At 36.7% G+C, this 22,595-nt stretch overlaps 1 protein-coding gene across 2 annotated transcripts in view; it reads left to right on the plus strand.

Moving 5' to 3' along the window:
- Positions 1-22,595, plus strand: part of GRIA4 (glutamate ionotropic receptor AMPA type subunit 4) — a 479,243-nt gene that overhangs the window by 164,098 nt on the left and 292,550 nt on the right. The window lies entirely within an intron of this gene.

Here is a 22,595-nt window from a genome sequence, read left to right on the forward strand (position 1 = left end):
CTTTATTTATCAGGCTCTAAAGATTAATAAGTCATCCCGCGTGTTCTATATTGGAGAGTATTGAAAATCTACACATTTTTTTACAGAGTTTGCTATAGATTTGGTTTTTCATTTTGAGACACAATTTAAAATATTCCCGTGTATTTTTTTTTCCAACTCTATTTTTATTTAGTGACTAGAATTATAGCAATATACTATATTTCAGAATGAGCATTCAAGAATCACCTATGGGATTCTGTCCTCAGTCCTTTTTCTTAATGTGTCAAAGTTATGAGAAGACAGGATGTTAAAATAAAGTTTGAAACAGGTAACATTTTAAGAACAACCTTGAATAGAATTCTACATGAAATTAATAAGGATGATAAATATCCTCTTCTCCCTCATAAAAACCAATAAACAAAGTAAGTCATTTGAAGATATAATCCACCCTCACAAATCCAAAACATAGTTTCGTGTACTCATACTGTTATCATTAAAATACAGACATTTAATTAGATGGAAACAGTATGTAATATAAGACAACTTAACACCAATAATGGTCCTAGAAGGTCATTTATATTGGCATTCTTGGTAAATTATACTTTCAGAAACAAGCTCAGCAAATTTATGATCATCAACATACATTCTACATGGTTGCAGCATACTCTAATTCTTACTTGGAAATATGAGAACCTACCATTTGATCATTTTACATTAATAATTCAAAGCATTCTAGGAAACACACTGCAATGAGAGAAATCATCACTATGTTTATTTCTAAGTGTTGGATAAATCCTTAAGCAAGAGGACACTGAACATTGAATCATAATGTCAAGAAATATATACTGGGGTGTGTGTGAGATGATTCTCCCTGTGGTTCATTATGACATAGTTCAGGTCTCCACTTCAGGCAGAAAAAAGACAAGCATCTTTTATCACATCTTGGTCTCACAGAAATACCAGTTGTACCTATGTCTCACTTTTCCTCTCCCTCATCCATCTAAACAATGCCTCTCAAGAAGAGGCTTGTAGGCATTCGTGCATCACCCTCCCCACTAAAGACGGAAAAAAAAACGGTGCTTTGCTTTTGCACCACATTGTACTTTCTAGGGCCCTTATTCCTGTATGGCAAGTCAGATGCTCCAACCTTGAGCCATCCCTCACTACTTCTCGCCATGGGATCTTTCTACTACTATAAGCAGGCATACTTGGTTATTTGCAGACTTCTTCTGCAGGTTGGAGCCCTTGTGGCTCAGTGGTTTAGAGCTCAGCTGCTAACCAAAAGGTCAGCGGTTTGAATCCACTGGCCACTCCTTGGAAACCCTATGGGGCAGTTCTACACTGTCCTGTAGGGTCACTATGAGTTGGAATCGACTGGACAGCAATGGGTTTTTGGTTTGGGTTTTCTCCAGTTTAGCTTTCTGACTACAAAGGCTTAACCCCACATGGTACAAGCACTGTGTCTTCCAGTATTAGATCTTGTAACCTTTGACCACTTTGTTGGCTTGCAGCACAAGCCTACATTTTCTTGTAGACATCATATACTTGAACTGCTCTGCTTATAACCAACTGATGCAATTCACTCTCTCGGAATTTCTATCCTAGTTTCTCTTCAGTAGCTGCTCAGACAGACTAGCTAGTCCTTTGTATTGTTTTCCATTGTAGTAAGCATACTGAGCTTCAAATTGACACCTTTATTGCATGAATAAAAAACATGCCAGGAAAATGGCCATTTCTTGATGTACAGATGGCCTGCCCTCCCTGCCATGATACCGTCATGTTTCCCAATACCCTGGGTCTTAATCAGGAACTCATAAAGAATGAGAATAATTTTTTCTCACTATGAAATTATTGTAATTATTTTATAAGGTTAGGATCACAAGCCCAATTTATTTACTCATAGATACTGTGTTTATAATTAGGGATTGCTCTTACCAACCAAGAGCCTCAGTTATAAACACGTGATTAACTTTCTATCATAAACAGAGTTGACTGAGAGTAACTCACACTTTCACATCATAAAGGAAAAAAGAATACTTTATTTAAATAATTGCACATAGCAACATTAAAATCAAATGTTTTAAATGGTACACAAAAAACAAGTGTAAAGAAATAAGATAGTATATTTGGCCCTTTTTCTGAACGGCTTTTACCATGAACTGCTTATCTAGACATTTTTCCCAATATAAGTAACTGCCTTAATATGTCCTTGATTTTCTTTACAAATTTGAGTGGAACATGACTTTCTGATGCATCATAAATCTTTATTTTGGAATAAGACTGGTCCACTAGATCATTTCTGATATCTTAAAAGATCCTTATTCTGTCATAACTTAGTGTTTTTTTTTTAATTAAATGAGGATCAATTAAAGGAATGACAGTTTCCTCTGATATGAGACCTTCATTCTAGTCCCAATCTGCTGCTAACTATGAGCCTGCCTCTACTTTTGTCCATATCTGTTTAATAAAAAGAAAGAAGTTGAGCTTCATTGTCTTTAAAGTCCATTCAAATTATCTTTAAGATTTCTTTTTTGTTTTACAATTTAAATATTCTATTCTTTTTTTGTAAGCGGTGAATAGAAAAAGAAGTATATCAGGTGGCATAAATAATCTCTTCACCAGCAGATGAACCCTTGCTTCTGTTCATTTCACTCACTCTCAGGGAAGAAAGATAACCTTCTTTCTTTCAGTTTACCGCCTTAACTGTCAATAAATAATTATTGTTCAACTTGTCTGTATCAGACACTTGGATAGGTTTCAAGGATGTAATGATAAGCAAGACACTTCTGAAGATAAAGGTACTCACTTGCCATGACTTCACTAGAAAATCATACGCAACGCTGGGTTTGACAACAGAAACTGGACTTTGACACCTAGCTTAATGTTTATAAATTTTAACTTGGGTCACAACTATTTTCCAAAAAGATTATTGCCTTTGCCTTTTCTGGGATTATATATATATATATATATATATATATATATATATATATATATATATACACATATAAATAAAACATGGTTTAAATATAAACATTAATAAGATTTTGAATTGATAAATAAAGTAGCACTGTCCAGGACAACTTTCTGTGATGATGGAAATGTTCTATAATCTGAGTTGTCAAATGTGGTAGTCACTAGTCACCTGTGGATCTTTCAAGCCTCAGCTTAAAATGTGGCTTATGCAACTGAGGAACTGAATGTTTAATTTTGCTTAATTTCAATTAAAATAGCTACATGTTGTTAGTGGCTGCCATATTGGACAACACAGCATATCTAACCATTGAGCTCATATGAAATAACATATTTCACTTTGAATGAAATGTCCAAATCCCTTCTTGACTCCTATTTTACTGTGTAAGGGAAGTACTCAGTGAGCACCCTATGTATAACCCTCTTCTCATGCTTTATACATTGTATTCTATATACATTTACATGTCTTTGTTTTCTCAGAAGATTATAAGTGCTTCTCCAATAATTGTTATATCTCATTATATTTATACCTCTTGTGTCTAGCAGATTAACCTCTGATAGGCATGCTGTAAATAGGAAATGAATTAGTGAATTAATCAAGTGAAATCCTTGGCAACACGTATCAAATAATTTTAAGACTAATAACTAATCACATAATTCAATTTTTATTAATGGTGCCATACATTAATGGAACCAAAAAAAAAGTTAATAGAGCAACCAAAATGAAAAGCTCACCTGGAGGGATGTCAAATAAATTAAATGCAATTTTCTTACCATGAAAAATGTTAAGCAAGCTGAACGATAACACTCTTGATTTAAACCTAATTGAACTAAATGTTTAGAAAATTTTTGAAAATCAGTTTATCTGGTAAAATAAAACCCTAAATGTTTCAGATATAATTAATATGATGTCATTTTCCTTGAGCAAGAAAAAAAAAAAAAGTCGTATTATTTTAAACATGTATAAAGCAGTGATTATTTTCCCCTTTGAAGTAAAGCTTTTTCAAAGGAATATATTTTTTACCTGTGTCTATTACCTGGAATGCTAAGTGTTTATAATGTGTCTAGAAGCATTCCTAACACCACTGGTCACATGGTGAATTTATGAGTGAGGTAGAGAGGAAAAGACATAAACTTAACATTTTTCAAACTCTAAAGACCACTGTCAGTATTTTTCAAAACTGTTATGTGGGTCTCATAGGGTCGCTATGAGTCGGAATTGACCTGACAGCAGTGGGTTTGGTGTTTTGGGTTTGGTCATGTGAGTGGCAGTTTTGATCTTACGTCCAGAGTGAGAAACGCCTGACACTGAGCTTGTTTTACTTAATTATGGTTCTCCTTAACGCCCAAGGTTTTGCTTCCCAGGCTCATGGTGTTATTTCAGAGGCTGCTCAATACCTTGTATCCTCACCTTAATAAATAAATAGTGTAACATAAAAATGGTCCCTAGGACAGATACATTTGGTAAAGCATAGAGCAGAAAAATGTCCTTTAGTTTGAAAATAATCTATTTGGCTTCTTTTTAGGAGTTTGTTTTGTTTTGTTTTGTTTTGTTTGTTTTTTTAACAAAAAAATATACACATTGCATAACATTTTCAGAAACCTAGCTAAAAAAAAAAAAATTTTTTTTTTTAGGGAACAGTGTTGTGGATGACATATGTAGATGCTGCTCTTCCCTCCCATAGCCAGTGCGTGAGGTGATGAGGAGATGGAAAGAGTGTGTGTGTGTGTGTATATGTGTGTAGGAGAAGTCTTGTTATTTTATTTCTACTTTGTGGGTTTTATTATAGATGTCTTTTGTTTTTAAACTCCCTTAAATCTTTTCACTAAACTGCCTTAAACCCTTTTGCAGAATGTTGAAATCTAAATAACAGATAAAAAGTAAATTATTGAGGGTCATGTAACAACCTTAAATATCTCCTTTACTTCGCAGTCAGTAACTTTGTGTAAATCAGTCCAGAGATCCCTCTTCTTTTCCTGGTGCATTCTCTTCTCCTTCATTTTCTTCTTTTACTGACCTATTCTTTACTCTTTCCCTCTTGCTTCTCTTTACCTCAGAGCCTAGAGTAATAGGTGAATAGGCAAAATGATTTTGTGGCCCCGGGAACCCTCATCCTTCTCTCCTGCATTGCCAGTTAAAGTCTAAAGTCCCCTTAAAGTTTAATCTGTAAATAATATAGGGGGCTGAGAGAGCAGATAACTCTGAGGAATATAAAATATTAACTTCAGATCACATTGTTGTTATTAGCTCCTTCTTGGAAGTAACTTTTAGATAGGTGTGGAATGAGAAAGATTAGGGGTAATTGTCCTCTCCCTTAAAGTGGAACTGGAACTTCCCCGAGAAGAGCCTGATTCAGTATCTACATGCAGATTACAGGGCTATTCTTCTCCTAGTTCTCCCCATCCCCAAATCCTAATTACCACACATGCTAATACTCTGCAGACACCCATCTATCATTGATTGTGCCACTTAAAATGCCTCTGGCCCATTTTTCTCATTAAAAACAAAATTAGAAACACAATAACAAAACAGCGCTAATTGACATATAAATTGAGGAAAAGTAAGAATCTTTCATATTCTAACCCAACATTATTCAATATTCTTGTATTCTAACCTTTAGATTTTAAGTTGGTATTATCTTTAAAGCTTTGTAGTAATTAAACTCTGTTTTTAACTTATTCACTTATTTTCTAACCCAGAAAACAAAGTCTTGATGTCTAGACCCCTCATTTAGAATGAAGAAGAGTTCTCTTTTTGTAAACCTTGCATGAAAGACGCTCAGACAAGTATCTGTGTTTTTAGCGTGTGCATCCGGATATAGACGATTTTTAATAACTCAGCCAAATATATTTGCTTATTAACTTTTTTTTTTTTTTTTTTATATTTATGGCCGAGCTGACAAAGCCAAATACTTACTTGCTATCACTTGCCGAGTGTGAGGGTATCCATTCCACCAGGAGGAGTTTAGCACTTCACTGTATCTTTGAAGCAGGAATCACTGCTTTCCCACTGTAACCAGACCAGTGGGAGAGCAAAGAAAAATGCAGGTATAAAAATAATGATGGAGTTTCCTATGGAGATTCTCTCAGGTAACTGAGGGAGAAATAGTTAGTAATCAGAAACAGGCAAGGCAACCTTGGCTCCCTTCGTGGCATCTCCATTGGAGTTTCTACGATTCTTATTCCCTGCCCTCATTAACCCAGATTGCACAGGATGTTAAGTCTCACACTTTGGTTAGGAAGAGGAGCAGTAGACTGAAGAGTGAGCAGATGGGATAAAAGAGCATCAGTGTTTTCATAAGGAGGGCTGTGTGTCTGATCACCTTTTCCCTGATGACAGGAGGCAACTAGAGGTGTACACCTACCTGTCACCTGACATGCACTCAGGCTACATAGTCAGAGATTGGAGAGCAGATGCTGGAAGTCAAATCCTGAAGGAGAGCAGAAATCTAACATGGAGAATGAATCAGAATAGGACTGACAGAGAGATTGAGCAAAGAATAATGATATTAAGCTAAAACAAAGATAGTCAAAGAAAGAAGACAGCAGAGCAAGCAACAGCAAAGTAAGCAATGGGTCGACAGAACAAAGAAATTCTGGAAATGAAGTCCAGAAGCCTACAATTGCTTTCATGGTGCCAGGACCCTTTCAAAAGTTTTCAAAGGGTTGAAGAGCCCTGAAAGAGATGGCGAGGGAATTAACTATGTACCCTCCACAAACATCCACACTGGGTCAGTTGAGTACATAGATAGATAGCTGCTATCAAGTCACCTCCAACTCATGGTGACAGTATGTACAACAGAATCAAATGTTGCCAGGTTTTAGGTCGTTCTCATGATTGCCAGCTTATACAAGTCTATCATTGCCGCTATTGTGCCAAACCATCTCACTGAGAGTCTCCCTCACCCTCACTGACTTTCTACTTCACCAAACATGCTGTCCTCCTCCAGCAATTAATCCTTCCTGATGTCATATTCTGGAGACCCTGGTGGTGCAGTGGTTAAGAGCTATGGCTGCTAACCAAAAGATCAGCAGTTCACATCTACCAGGCGCTCTTTGGAAATCCTATGGGGCAGTTCTACTCTGTCCTATAGGGTTGCTATGAGTCAAAATCGACTCAACAATGGGTTTGAGTTTTTTGCATTTTGGATGTCATATTCAAAGCAAACAAGTCAGACAGTGTTTTGTTGTGATCCATCAGATTTTCGTTAATTAATTTTCAGAAGTAGATCACCACGCCTTTCTTCCGAGACTGTCTTAGTCTGGAAGCTCCACTGAAACCTGCTCACCATTGGTGATCCTGCTGATATTTGAAATTGCAGTGGCATAGCTTCCAGCATCACAGCAACACACAAGCCACCACAGTATAACAAACTGACAGACACGCATGGTTGACTGATAGACTACATACCTGACTGTTCCTTCTTTCCCATGTCCTTCCCAATAAGAGATAGGAGATGATGTGGACAAGACTTTTGGAAGCTCTGAACACTGGAAAGAAGATCATGCCCCACCCCACGGAAATAAAAATTGAAACAAAAAACGTAAAATAAGTTTATGATTCCGACTTTTCCCATGGTGACTATTTTGTGAAATATATGAAATATTAAATACATATAAAAAGTTTATGAAATACATATAAATAATTTCTGCTTTGATAGAGCTTTGAGCATAGGCTGAACCTGTCAATTGAGTTATTCAACATAGACAGAGAGAGGACCAATGAGAGAACATGTTCACAGAATCCTTAGATTGAAGGAATGTGGGTATAATTAGCAATTTTCTTATCTGAAAAGGACCAAGGTTCATAAGCTTTCTTGCCTGTTCCATTTTTCAGTGACACATAACTTTCTAAAGGAATAATTTTGCAAATATGACTTATGATTTCTTGACAATTTCTCCGTTAATGAATGTGGCCTACCTGAAGAGCTGGAGGAAAAATACCTTCCCTTTAGAGCTCTGATTGAAGATACTGCCTCAAGATAATTTACATTGCCTCAATGAATTTTCCTTCTGTTTTAAAAATGGAACAAATGTGTGTGTGATGGCAATGCACAATTAAATTTGAAATCCTTACAGTGCAAAACCTGTGCCAGAGTAAGGTTTATTCAACTGTTGTGCTTTATAATGTATTCACCAGCTTCTAGCACATATGCCACCAGGGCTATGGAAAGAAGTAGCTTCCTATCTGATGCAATGGAAAAGAATTCTCAGCTATAGGAATAGATAAATTCCTTACAGTCAAAGCTATGACAGCCCTGTCAATCTTTTGCATCTCCCAATAGAGATAGTTTAGCATTCCTTCAGTTGTACAGCCCAGATGTTGCCAGTGTTGGACAGTTACAAAGCACAGTTTTAAGCGCCGAAATTCAAATCCTAGCTTTACCACTTATGGCGTGTCTAAACTTGGATAAGTCCCTTAACATCAGTAACCAAACAAAACCAAACCCATTGCCATCAAGTCGATTCCGACTCATAGCGACCCTATAGGACAGAGTAGAACTGCCCCATAGGGTTTCCAAGGAGCAGCTGGTGGGTTTGAACTGCCAACCTTTTGTTATCAGTCAAACCCTTAACCATTTTACCACCAGGGCTCCTTTAACACCAGACCTCAGTTTTGTAACCTGAAAAATAGGATTAATAATTGAATCTATGACACGGTCACTATGAGTTACTATATGTAAAGTGCTTGTAAGTTCCTGGCATATTATTCTATTATCATTATCATCATTATTAATGTACTAATGACAATATTTTTGCTTAAACTTTGATATTTACTCTTAATTTTTAACATTGAATCAAAGGAGTTGTGTTAGTATCGTTCATTTATGAGATACAAAACTTTTTTGTGTGTGTGCTTTAGGTGAGAGTTTATAGCTCAAGTTAGTTTCTCATATAAAAATTTATACACACATTGTTATGTGACCCTAGTTGCTCTCCCCATAATGTGGCCAGCACACTCCTCCTTTCCACCCCAGATTTCCCACGTCCATTCATCCAGCTCCTGTCCCTTTCTGCCTTTTCATCTCGCCTCTGGACAGGAGCTACCCGTTTAGTCTCAAGTAGCTACTTGAACTAAGAAGCATACTCTTCATGAGTATCATTTTGTGTCTTATAGTCCAGTCTGATCTTTGTCTGAAGAGTTGGCTTCGGGAATGGTTTTAGTTCTGGGTTAACAGAGAATTAGGGGGTTATGTCTTCTGGGGTTCCTCCGATCTCAGTCAGACCATTAAGTCTGGTCTTTTTACTATAATTTGAGTTCTGCACCCCACTTTTCTCCTGCTCCATCAGGGACTCTCTGTTGCATTCCTTGACAAAATTTTTAATACATAGATTTTTTTAGTGTAAATATTCACGAGAAACAAATTGAAGCATATATTTGTGATTGCTTATTCTTCATTTGCTTCATAGATTTCCATTCCTCTGAGTGTTCCTAAATTGAAAATCTGCATTGGTGTACATATAAGCCATATATAGTCTATTAAGGAGTAACCAAGTTTTAAATGGCCAGAATGGCTATTGAACTAGAATGGCAAAATTTGAGGTTGAGTTATGTTCATAATGTATTATCCTTATTATGCATGAATGGATTGATTTTTCTAATATTTTCTTTTTGTTCTTAGAACTTTTTTCCTTATGTACCTGTAATTTTTATTTATTATAATAAACAGTTTTGTAGCAAGGTTATACTGACCATCTAGAATGTGTTATGGAATATTCTTTTTTCCATTTTCCAGGTATGTTGTGTAATGACTTAAGTACTTTTTCCTCAAAAGTTTGGTAGAATATGCCCTCATACATTTGGACATGAAGTCTATAAGAACTTTTTAACCATAGCTTCAAATTGTTTCATGATTCTGAATCATCTTCCATTTTCTTGTTTGTTTGTTTGTTTGTGTTATTCATCTTTGAGTGACATGCTTAAGATGCATAATATTCATTGGCATGTAGTATTTAATGCAGTCTTGTCAGAAAATGTGTTCTCTACGATACTAACTGTTGAAACTTTCTTCATTCCCCAATGCAAGTTCAATTTTAATAATACTTCAGATAGGCTTAAAAATATTTATTTTCTATCTTTTTAGTTTCTGCATTCTATACAATTATTGTGTGTTTTGCTCACGTCTTCTACATCTTTATTGATTTTTGTCTGCTTGACCTAATTGGGAAACCTTGGTGGTGTAGTGGTTCAGTGCTACAGCTGCTAACCAAGAGGTTGGTAATTCGAATCCGCCAGGCACTCCTTGGAAACTATGGAGCAGTTCCACTCTGTCCTGTAGGGTCACTATGAGTCGGAATCGACTCGACGGCAATGGGTTTGGTTTTTTTTGTTTGATCTAATTGAGAGAGGTATGTTGAAATATCCCACTTTGATCATAGATCAAATTTCTTACTGTAGGTCTACAAATTTTTGCTTTATATGTAATACATTTTAATACAAAATACTTGAGAATTTTTTAGTATTTTCCTGATAAATTGAACCTTATCATTCTCTTTAATGAATGCTTCTCTCCCTAATAATGCTTTTTGTGTGTGGTCTATTTTTTTCTGACATTTGGTTCATATTTGTGAAATGTATCTTTTTTCGTCTTTTTATTTTTAACTTTTCTGTATCCTTATATTTTAGGCATATATTTTTGACACAACAACTGTCATTATGTTCTGGGTACTTTACTATGTATGCTACATATTTAATTCTCCCCAAACTCTAAAGAGAATGATTCTCCCATTTTAGTCCTGAGGCAATAGAGGCTTAGAAGTTTAAATAATTTGTCCAAAGTCACATAGCAGTCAGTGACAGAGCTAGGACTAAACCGCTTCAAACAATCAACAAACTCTGGCTGTTAGCCACTGTACCAAGAAAAGTTTACATTACGGCATGTTCATTATTGCTTAATTAATGAGGGAGGATGACCTATACCAAAAGTCAGCAATTTTTCTCTGTTAAGGACAAGATAGTAGATATTTTATACTTTGCAGACCATGCTGTTTCTGTCACAACTACTCAACTCTGTTGTTTTAGCAGCAACACGGAACTGATGGGAACAGACCAGAGGATTTTAGTGTCTGAAGAAGGTAGTTGTAGCCATGTAAAAGATGACACCTTACTAGTGTCCAAAGGTTATTCTAATGATTTTATTCTGTTTTGATAGATGTCAGGTTAAGATCATAACAAAGAAGCTTCCTCTTCTAGACAGAAACAGGATGAACACCCATTTTTACAATAGTCTGTTACTTTAATTTGGAAGGTAGATGAAAGAATTTTGTGAGGGTTATTGTTCTCTGGGCCCTTTACATTTTTGCCTACCTATTTGTTAAGGAGCCCTGGTCATGCAACGGTTAAACGCTTAGCTGCTAACTGAAAGGTTGGTAGTTCAAACCCACCCAGCAGCTATGCGGGAGAAAAGACCTGACAATCTGCTCTCATAAATACTTCAGCCTGGGAAACCCTAAGGGGGCAGTTCTCCTCTGCCATATGGGGTCACTATGAGTCAGTATCGACTCCACGGTACCTCAACAACATGTTAGTCGCCGTCAAGTTTGCTGTGACCCATGGAGACTATCTGTAACAGAACTAAACTTTTCCTGGTCCTGTACCATCTTCATGATCATTGGTGTTTGAGTCCATTGTTGTAGCCACTGTGTCAGTTTATCTCACTGAGGGTTTCCTTCATTTTCCTTGACTTTCTACTTTACCAAAGATGTCTTTTTCTAGCAATTGTTCTTTTCTGATGATGTGTCCCAAGTAAGCAAGTTGAAGTATTACCATCCTTGCTTTTAAGGAGAATTCAGGTCGTATTTCTCCTGAGACTGATTCCAACATTGTTCTGGCAGTCTACAGTATATTCACCACTCTATTCCAAGACCATAATTCAAATGCATTAATTTGCTTACCTATTTACCCTGACAAAAAGAATTCCATACCACTGAATATTTTATGTAAGTACACATTTCTGTCTCTCTCTCTCACTTTATTGGGAACCATTTATTTCTGTCCATGTGAATTTTAGAAAATGACATGTAAGAGATACATTTCTATGAATTATGACTTAGGGAATATTTGAACTATGACTCAGATCTTAAAAGTTCTACTATTTATAAGTGTTTTAAAATACTCCAAATGCAAACAACTTTAAAGGCCAATTGAGAAACACAGTAGAGTCTGAAATTAACCCTGACATTTTGTCACTGATATGTGTTACAGAGATTATTTTTTTTCTATAGTTGCATATAAAACTTGATGAATTGTTAATTCCCACATACATGATTTAGCTGAAATGTCTGTTAATTGAAGCATTTCGGTTACTTCATTTTGTGAGGTTTACCGTATCTACATTACATGATCTTAGATTCCACTCAGTTATACCAAAAACCAAACCCATTGCCGTCTAGTTGATTCCAACTCATAGTGTCCCTATAGGACAAAGTGGAACTGCCCCATAGAGTTTTCAAGGGGTACCTGGTAAATTCGAACTGCCAACCTCTTGGTTAGCAAACATAGCTCTTAACCACTATGCAACCAGGGTTTCCACTCAGTTATATGGGAAATAAACATTTAGAACCATAGAGTCAACATGCATATTCAATCTTAAAAAATACCTTTCCAAAGGAAATTTATATTAAAAAGTGTTTTTTCCTCAAAAGTCTGCATCGATGTACATATGAACTATGTACAGTATATTGAAGAGTAAGCAGGCTTTGAATGGCCAAAATGGCTATTCAGCTGGAATAACAAAAGGTTGATGATAAGCTGTGTTCTTCCATATCAAGCATATGTTTCCCTCAAGTTATTATAGTCAAGGAAAGAGAGATACTTTTGAAAAGATGAACAGAAAAAAAAGTACAAAAAAGACAGGGAATTATTATTTCCTTAAGAAAATACAACCTCCGTAGTAGCACCTTGACTACAAATTATTTTATTTTCTAACAATATGAGAACAAGTTAGGCTTACCCTTACTAGATCCAAGAGACCAATGAAAGACACATAGTTGTCAGAACAAGGCCCATACTACCTACTGGGCCAGATGGTATGATAGCCAAGGAGTTCAGCAAACCCAAACGTACGTGACCAGTGGTACCATCAGCCATGGCTACGCAAGGCCCTCAAGAGGGAGAGAACCACTAAAGCAGTGTAACCTTGAAAAGTGGATTCAAAGAGCAGCCTACTTTAGCAAAGGTCATTATGTAGATAAACTCGGTACAGATTAACACAGGGTGCAGAGTGCAACAGACGATGGGGCAGTCAAGATCTTTCTTATCCAGCACACAGAAATACTCCTTTCAGCAGTATAAGGCTGTACACAGATATTTAAGTTAAAAAGACAAAGAATACTGTTATAAATAAGTAAATAACAGCATCTCTCTGCTCTGCTCTTACCCTAAGCTGTGTCTTCTCAACATAGCAGCCAGAGTAAATCTTCTAAAACTAAGATAAATCACATCCCTCCTCGAAGCTGTCCAATGCCTCCCTAGATTTTTCAGTGTAAAGCCAAAGTCCTCACAGTGGCATGCCAGGCCAACATGGCTTGCTCTTCCCCCTCTGGCATCATCTCCTACAACTTTGCCGTTATGTACTCTGCTGCAAACTCATAGAACTCTCTGCTGTCTTCGAACGTACCAGGAACATTTTATCCTCAGGGCCTTGGCACATACTTCCTGCTTGTTCTGCCTGGAATGCTCTTTCCACAGATAGAAGAAGGCCTCACTCTCTCTCTTCCTTCAAGTCTTTGCTTATTATCACATTCTCAGTGATATTAAAATTTCCTTTCTCCATCCTAATATTCCCCATCCTCCTCCCCTGCCTTGGCTTTCTCCATAGCACATATTTCCACCATATGTTTTACATCTTGCTTATTTAGCATAACCGCCATTACAACAGGATATTTTGTTGATTTATTCACTGCCGTATGGTGGTGCAGTGGTTAAGAGCTAGGCTGCTAACCAAAAGGTCAGCAGTTCGAATCTACCAGCTGCGCCTTAGAAACCCTATGGGGCAGTTCTACTCTGTCTGGTAGGGTTGCTATGAGTCAGAATCGACTTGACGGCAATGGGTAACAGAGCCATATTCACAGGGTCTGGAACTGTGCCTGGAACATAGAAGGTCAAATGAAATTTGACAAAACACAATAAAATAAATGGACAAGGCATAATAATGAAAGCAATAAAGGGTTGAGGCATGAGCAAGCACTTAACAGTTATCACAGAGGAGGGTGGTGTGGAGCTCCTGAGGCTCAGGAATGAATGACCAGGACGGCTGGGCATCCAGGACATATATGGAATTCATGGCACATCCGACATTCCTGTCACTTACTAAGTTGTTTATACTTGAAAAAGGAAAAAAATACATATTTTTAAAATTTTAGCACTTAATAGTTGGTCACTGTATAGATAATAAGTGGTGTATTATGTTCTTAAAAGTTTCCGAAAGAGAAAAAATAACTTTAAAATGGTTTGTTCTGAACCGATGAGGGTGAGCGCTAAGCGCAACATGTTTTGATGATCCTTTTGCATTGTTTGGGATAAATGAGATGCATATGCCACAAAAATGCAAATGGAAAAAAGAAAACTGTGAACAAAGAAACATGGCTTATCATAGATGATAGGAAAAAGTTGCTTTCAAGTAGTGCATGAGGTTCTTCAGGAATTTATAATCTAGTAATAATAGCAAACACTTATATAATGCTTACCACATCCAGGCATTTACTAAAATCTTTACATACATAAACTGCTTTAATATTCACGGCATTCTAATGAGGTAGGTGATATTATTATCTTCATTTTACAGATGAGAAAATTGAGGCCCACAGAGGTTAAGTGAATTGTCCAAGATTACACAGTGAGTAAGTTAACAGACCTAGGCTTCAAATCTGGGCATTCTGGTTCCAAATCTATTCCCTTAACCACTATGTTATGCTGCCAAAGAGGACCTCTGCCCTTCATTTTGTCAAAGAACAGAGTAGAGCAAACAGGTCCTGGGCGATTAATATATAGCAGTGTGCGGCACCATGCAATCCCAACGTTTCCTGAGAGGATCAAAAAAGAGAGCCAGCTACAGATCCAAATATTTCAGCTTTAGAAATTTATTTCAACATGGACATCTGAGTCCTGCAGCTGCTGTGGATGGTCTTTTGTGTGGTCACAGGTGTTGGCTGTGCTACTAGAGCACGTAATGGTAGATGACAAGGCAAGCATAGTGGGGATTGCCAGCCCCAGTAGGTAATGCCAACTTTAGTACTGAAAATCAAACATATGTATGAGCCAGTTTTCTTCTAAATACATTTTATTTGAAGAAAAAGAAAGTTGTCTTATGAAAAACATCCATGGATGGATAAAGGGCATTGGTATCACTAGTAGTAACATTAGCAGGCTTAAAAAAATAAGAAAATTTGCGTTAAAAACTAGAGATAATGGGGTGATGAACTCATCCCCTTACTCGAGGAATGACCACTCAAAAATCAAACAAATAGTAATCAGGATCTACATATTTCAATTTTAGGAAATTGAAGCGTTGCTTAGATTTTCACATAAAAATGTTCCGAAAAAAGAGAAGGGCTAAATCACACTTAGGGCCTTTAAAAAAGAAAAACACACACCTGGTGCTATATAGAAACAGATGCTTTGATGACCATTCTACATGATGCCTTGGTGAAAAGGGGCTAAAGTCTTCCTACTACGAGCTGAGCCATTCAATTAAATTAGACAAATATTTGTGGATGATCTGCTAGGTGTACCGCGCTAGTTAGATCTAAGGAAAAAACTATAGATTTAGATAAGAGAAAATAGTAATAGAACGTATAATAGAATAATTGTAATAGAACGTATAATAGAATTACTGCAATAGAACGTATAATAGAATAACTAGGTAGGAGAAGTACAAAGAATTTTTTGAGATTCAAAGGCAGAAGATGCCATATCAAAGTTAGGGTTAAGAAGGGCTCTATGTAGGAGGTAGAATTTGAGTTAGTGCCTGAAAAGCTAATATAGGCTTTCAGTTACAGGAGGGGGAAGACATTACAGGGAGAGGAAATTGAATGAGTAAAGGGGAAGAGATGGGAAGGTAAGGGTCAACAAGAATGGCAAGCTGTCCACGTTTTCTGGAATGTAGGCCATGTATGCCATATGAATTAAGGCTCAAAGTCGTGATTGGATGATAATTTAAAGGGCCTTGAATGTTGAGTGATATCTGTATATCAAATAACCTGATCAATTTCATAAATGACAATCTTCACACATAATTTCTTCTGTATTCTCTATAAAGTAAGTGCTTTATGACAGACAAATCGGAGGCCCTGGTTAAGTGGTTAAGAAGCTATGGCTGCTAACCAAAAGGGCGGCAGTTTGAATCCGCCAAGCACTCCTTGAAAATCCTGTGGGGTAGTTCTACCCTGTCCTGGAGGGTTGCTATGAGTCGGAATTGACTCAATGGCAACAGGTTTGGTTTTTTTGGTTATGACAAATCAGTGATAAAAGAGAATAAGGAAACCAGTGATGCAAATTGATATCTGTTATATGTGAAAAAAAGTTATAGAGTTACAGTTTTTAGCATGAAAATAGTTAAATGGTAATAGAATATGCAGAGTATGAGATATAAATACTCTTTCCGTCATTCATTATTTTAAGCAGCAATTATTGAGCTCTTGATATATTTCAGGCATTGTGCTAGAGTTGGAAGAATGCAGTATTTAAAAAAGAAAAACGTAGCAATCTGATAAGCATAGAGTCTAGTAATGAAATTGTCGGGCAAAGGCAAGAACTAAGTCTTGTTCTGAATACCCAGAGCTAGGGCAGTTACTGGCATACACTAGGTGTTTGGGTAGTATTACATGAAGTGAAATGGAAGATCTCTATGTAGAGAACCATAAACAAATCCATTGCTGTTGAGTCTGTTCCAACTCATAGCGACCCTACAGGACAGAGTAGAACTGCCTTGTAGAGTTTCCAAGAAGCTCCTGGTGGATTCAAACTGCTGACATTTTGGTTAGCAGCCATAGCACTTAACCACTATGCCACCAAGGTTTCCGTAGAGAACCATATACAGTGTATAACCATGCTCTGATAGTCATACAAGACCGTGCCTAGAGTTTTCACAAAGAGAAGGCAGATCATTTTACCTAGATTAATCAGGGGAGGCTTCATTAAGGATAACAGTTGAAATGAGTGGATCTTAAACACCGACTAAAAGGTTTCCTGAGAAAGTGGAGTGAGAAGGGTGTTTCTTAGAGAGAACAGCATGTGAAAGATTATGCTATGTTATGCAAATGTAAATAATTCAATAGGGCTCAAGAAGAGAGTGACAGAGGAGTTGAGGCAGGCGAGGTTGTTTGGAGAAATGAGAACAAATAACTTCAGATTGTGTATGCCTTACCTTAGAATTTGGATTCTGTGCTCTAGGTAAAGGGGTGCCAACAGTTATTTTAAAGTAGAGTGGTAACATGATAAAAGCTTATGCTTCAAAAATATAACACTAAAGAGTATGGCGGATGAACTGAAGGTGGGACGATTCTGGAGGCAAGAAAAAGCAACCAGGAAAGTCACAATGGGACACATAAACAGTGAAAATGAGCAAAGTAAAACCTATATACATAAATGCTAAGAAGGTGTCAAGTACATGAATCATCAGCGTAGGCCGGCTTTAGTCAAATTTTATCATTTGGAATTTAGAGCCAGATCTCGTTTTAAAGATTTTCTCCTATTTTAACTTAAAAGTAATGAAAACAATATATAGATCACTAGTAACTTTAACTTGTGGATTCCTGCATCTACTATGTGCTAAAGATTGCCAGTAAAAATATCAATATATAAATTTTCTCCTATAGGGTTGCCATGAGTCGGAGTTGACTCGACAGCAATGAGTTTACACCATAACATATTTTTCTTACTCTGGTATATTTACATGATACGTATATAGAATATGGATGATAAAATGTTCTAGTTTCCTATAGCTTTATAGAGTTTTTTGGTTTACACCATAACATATTTTTCTTACTCTGGTATATTTACATGATACGTATATAGAATATGGATGATAAAATGTTCTAGTTTCCTATAGCTTTATAGAGCATCTACCATTCTAATATAAAAAAAAATCGTTTAATCTGTTACAAGGCTTGCTTGCAACCTAATGTCAACTATTTAAAAATAGACTTTGGTCGTGGATGGATTTCCCTGACTTGATTCTTTAGCTCTTTAGAATTCTGAAATTTTATGAAGAAAAAATATCAATTCCTTCTTGAAAGTCTTTACTTACTATGTGAAATGTGTTGATCCATATCTTTCTCTTCGTTCGTCTAGATGTATTTGTATAAGTTCGGTAAGTTTAGCTGCTTGGGCAAAATTTCCTCCCCCCAAAAAATTTCCTCCCCTCCACAAAACACAAAAATTTATTTTAAGCATCTTAAAACATGGTTAAAAAAAAAAATCCTCCAACTTTACATTAGTTTAAAAATAAACTCAATCATCACTTTCTTCCTGTTTCCAGGTTGACAAGTAGTCCTGGAGAAAGGCATAAAATGGGGTCAGTTTATTCGATTACAAACTGGCTTAGGACTTCACTTCTGCTAGGAATGCTTCTCCTCATTCCTACTTAAAATCTTATTACTCTCCCCAAATCCCCTATTCCGAACATTTTTCCAGTTTTCACAAATATCAAACAGGGCTTTTTCTACTCCCCTAATTCACCATGGACTGCCAGAAAAATGAACAAATCTGTCTTGGAGGAAGTACAGCCAGAGTGCTTCTTAGAAGTGAGGGTGTGAGACTTCATCTTTCTTACTTTGGACATGTCATCAGGAGGGATCAAGCCCTGGAGAAAGACATCATGCTTGGTAAAGTAGAGGATCAGCAAAAAACAGGAAGACCCTATGAAATGGATTGACACAGTGGGTACAACAATAGGCTCAAACATAGCAACAATTATAGGGATGGCACGGGACTGGGCAACGTTTTGTTCTGTTATCCATAGAGTTGCTATGAGTCAGACCCAACTCAAGGGCACCTGATAAGAATGACAGTTCTCCATAAATCAGCCTACTTTTACTGAAATAATTCAATATGGACTCCCTCAATATCCCATCAACATCAAAACTCCAAGAGTATTCATCCATTTCCTCCCATGTTCTTTCTGCCTCCAAGAAACATCCCTTTCCTGCCTCTGAGGCCGACCCTCCAAATGATTTCTCTAGTACTCAAAGATGTTTCTTTTCAATCTCCACACACTTTCTTTGACGTTCAGTTTCTCCCCCTCCCCTATCTACACACACCAAAATCTCCCCAAACTCTAAATAATCACTTTTCCATAACTTATACTCTGCTGAGCTACTACGCTAAATCTCCCATCATCACCTTCAATGAAAGTGTAGTTTACAAAGCTTCCTTTATACCTCACTCTTCAATCCCTTGCAATTTGGGTTTTACCCACCCTGACTCTACAATATTTGACCTCTTCAAGTATTAACCTTCTACTGTCCAAATCCAAAGATGTCCCTTATTCCTCATACTCTTAAATGCTCTTTTCCAACATCCTTTCAAAATCTTCTATGTCATCTGACTTTATTTTGCACTTTTTTTTTATTATGATACCATGATTGTTTTCAATTCTGTACATTCTGTGTCTTATATTTCTGATCACAAGCACAAGTATTGTCCACATTCAGCCCTTAGTACTCAACTCTGCTTTCTTAGTATTCTCCCTGAGGCCAATGTTATTTTTGCTATTGCTCTAACAATAATTTTGATCTGAATGATTCCCAAGTGCCTATTAAGCAGCGTAATTTTAAAACGATTACTGCTTACTGCTCCCCTTAAAATATCTCTAATCCCTAATCATATTTTAGACATATTTGTTCTCAAAAGTGTCTATGACCACCAAGCCAACAGTGGGCTCTCTCAACTCTGCATCCACATGGTATCAGTTATTGTTCCAGGCAGAACAATGTGACCCCTTCTTGGAAACCATTCTGCCAGCCAGCACCAACACATACAAACACATACACTCGTATACACACACACACATACACACACAATCTTATACTTGAAAACAATGCACCAAATATTAAGGGTGCTTATTTCTGGAATTGATATTATAGGTAATTTAATTTTTTCTTTATCTTTTCTTTGTTTAACAACTTTTTCTTCAATGAACATGTATTGATTGTATTCTGTTGTTGTTGTTAGGTACTGTCGAGTCAATTCCTACTAATATCAACCCTATGTACAACAGAAGGAAACATTGCCCAGTCCTGTGCCATCCTCACTATCATAGTTAGGTTTGAGCCTATTGTGGCAGCCACTGTGTCAGTCCATCTCATTGAGGGTCTTCCTTTCTTTCACTGACCCTCTGCTTTACCAAGCATGATGTCCTTCTCCAAGGACAGGTCCCTCCTGATAACATGTCTAAAGTATGTGAGACAAAGTCTTGCCATCCTTGCCTCTTAGGAGCATTCTGGATGTATTGAATGTGTAATCAGAAAATAATAATGTTTTTAAAGAAAGCAAGGTGGTAGGTAATGTATCAAGTCAGTTCTGACTCATAGCAACCCTGTGTACAACAGAACAAAACACTGCCCAGTCCTGCACCATTCTCACAATCATTGTTACACTTGAGCTGGTTGTTGCAGCCACTGTGTTGATCCATCTCATTGAGGGCCTTCCTCTTTTTTGCAGACCCTCTATCTTATCAAGCTTGATGTCCTTCTCCAGGGACTGATCTCTCCTGATAACATGCCAAAAGTATGTGAGATGAAGTCTCACCATCCTTGCTTCTAAGGAGCATTCCACCTGTACTTTTTCCTAGACAGATTTGTTCATTCTTTTGGCAGTCCATGGTATATTCAGTATTCTTTGCCAACACCACAATTCAAAGGCATCAATTCTTCTTAGGTGTTCCTTAATCATTGTCCAGCTTTCACATGTGTATGAGGCAATTAAAAACACCATGGCTTGGGTCAGGCTCACCTTAGTCTTCTAGATGACATCTTTGTTTTTTAACACTTTAAAGAGGTAGGTCTTTTGTAGCAGATTTGCTCAATGCAATGCGTCTTTTGATTTCTTGACTGCTGCTTCCATGGGTGTTGACTATGGATCCAAGTAAAATGAAATCCTTGACAGCTTCAATCTTTTCTCCATTTATCATGATGTTGGTTACATTTAAAAATATATCCTCTCAGATTCTGGATTTTTTTAAGTGCCATTTAGTTATATAGTTCAATTGCTTGGAATATTTTATTTTTGTGGGCTAATTCATGAAATAACCTGATAATGGCAGGCAAATGACATTAGATATATCATTCCTGTCAGAGACAAAACATTCTACTTAATATTCCTGTGTCTTGACTTACATTCTCATATTTTGTCTAAATAAAAGCAATATTCATCTGATTAAAATAAGTGTTCATTTGTTTTAATAAGTGGCTATTTAAATTTGTTTTATAGTGCCCAAAATAACACATTACCCCCAAACAATTTTTATTATTATTATTTTACAATTTCTGACACCATCAAGATGAAGCCTAGGAGAAGGCCTGGGAAAGTTCAAGCTTCTTCAGCCCATTCCACATATAGAAGTGACAGCCATTTATCTCAGTCATTTTAATCATAGAAACAATGGATGAACAATACCAACCACATAAAAGAAGTTACTTTTTGAAACTGTTCAGTTGAAAGTAACAGAAAACAACTACAACTAGCAGAAATAGTGTTTCATAAACCCCAAGGTCAGGAATACAGTCTTCAGGAAAGGAAAGGTGCCAAGAACTGAAGAACCACCAGGGACCCTCTTGTGCATCTGCTTCATTCTTGTTTGCATGCAATCCAGCTCTCCCTGCATTTCGGTGATGGATCAAAGATAGTTATTCCACAGATACTGATTTATGAGATTAAATCAGACTGAACTAGGTTAGATCCAAAAAAAAAATGCAGTCGACCCAGAATTTTAACGAATTCTCTTAGTCCAAACACCCGAGACTAGACAAACTGGATTATAAATTCAGGGATTTAATTTTATGGATTGGATGGTTAGAAAAAGGGATCACTGTGTGTTATTTGCAAAGCCCCTCAAGAAATCTTTGACAGTTGCTTTTCCAGTTTTATTGAGTATAAATAAAACAGTAAGAACACTAAGGAAAAGTGGAGATATTTAAGAACACCAATCAAGCATAGGAAGATATTGTTAAAAATTCCATCAGTGTTAAATAGAATAGGTGTTGGCTCATGCTTCACTTATAAGATCATAGTAAGCATCTACAGAAGTAAAAAATGTCTTAACATTTATAATTCAATGGTACACATTTAAGGATTATGAAAAATAAGTTATTTCAATTTAATAGCAGTTATTTGAAAGCTGTAGAATGGCTTTCTTCAATGCGACATATCACATTGACTCAAGGAATTGCTGAAAAGGATAAGAGGAACCTAAACTACTAGGATAATGGATGTTATAGTTTAAATTTTGTCCCACCAAAATATGTGTCAACTCGGTTAGGCCATGATTCCCAGTATTGTGTTGTAGTCCTCCATTTCATGATTGATGAAATTTTCCTATGTGTTGTAGACCCTAATCTCTGCCTGTAGTTAATGAGGCAAGATTGGGTTATGTTAAAGAGGATTAGGGTGGGATGTAACACCCTTAATCAGGTTATATCCCTGATCC

The sequence above is a fragment of the Loxodonta africana genome, chromosome 7, assembly GCF_030014295.1.
Source record: "Loxodonta africana isolate mLoxAfr1 chromosome 7, mLoxAfr1.hap2, whole genome shotgun sequence".
Lineage (NCBI taxonomy): Eukaryota > Metazoa > Chordata > Mammalia > Proboscidea > Elephantidae > Loxodonta > Loxodonta africana.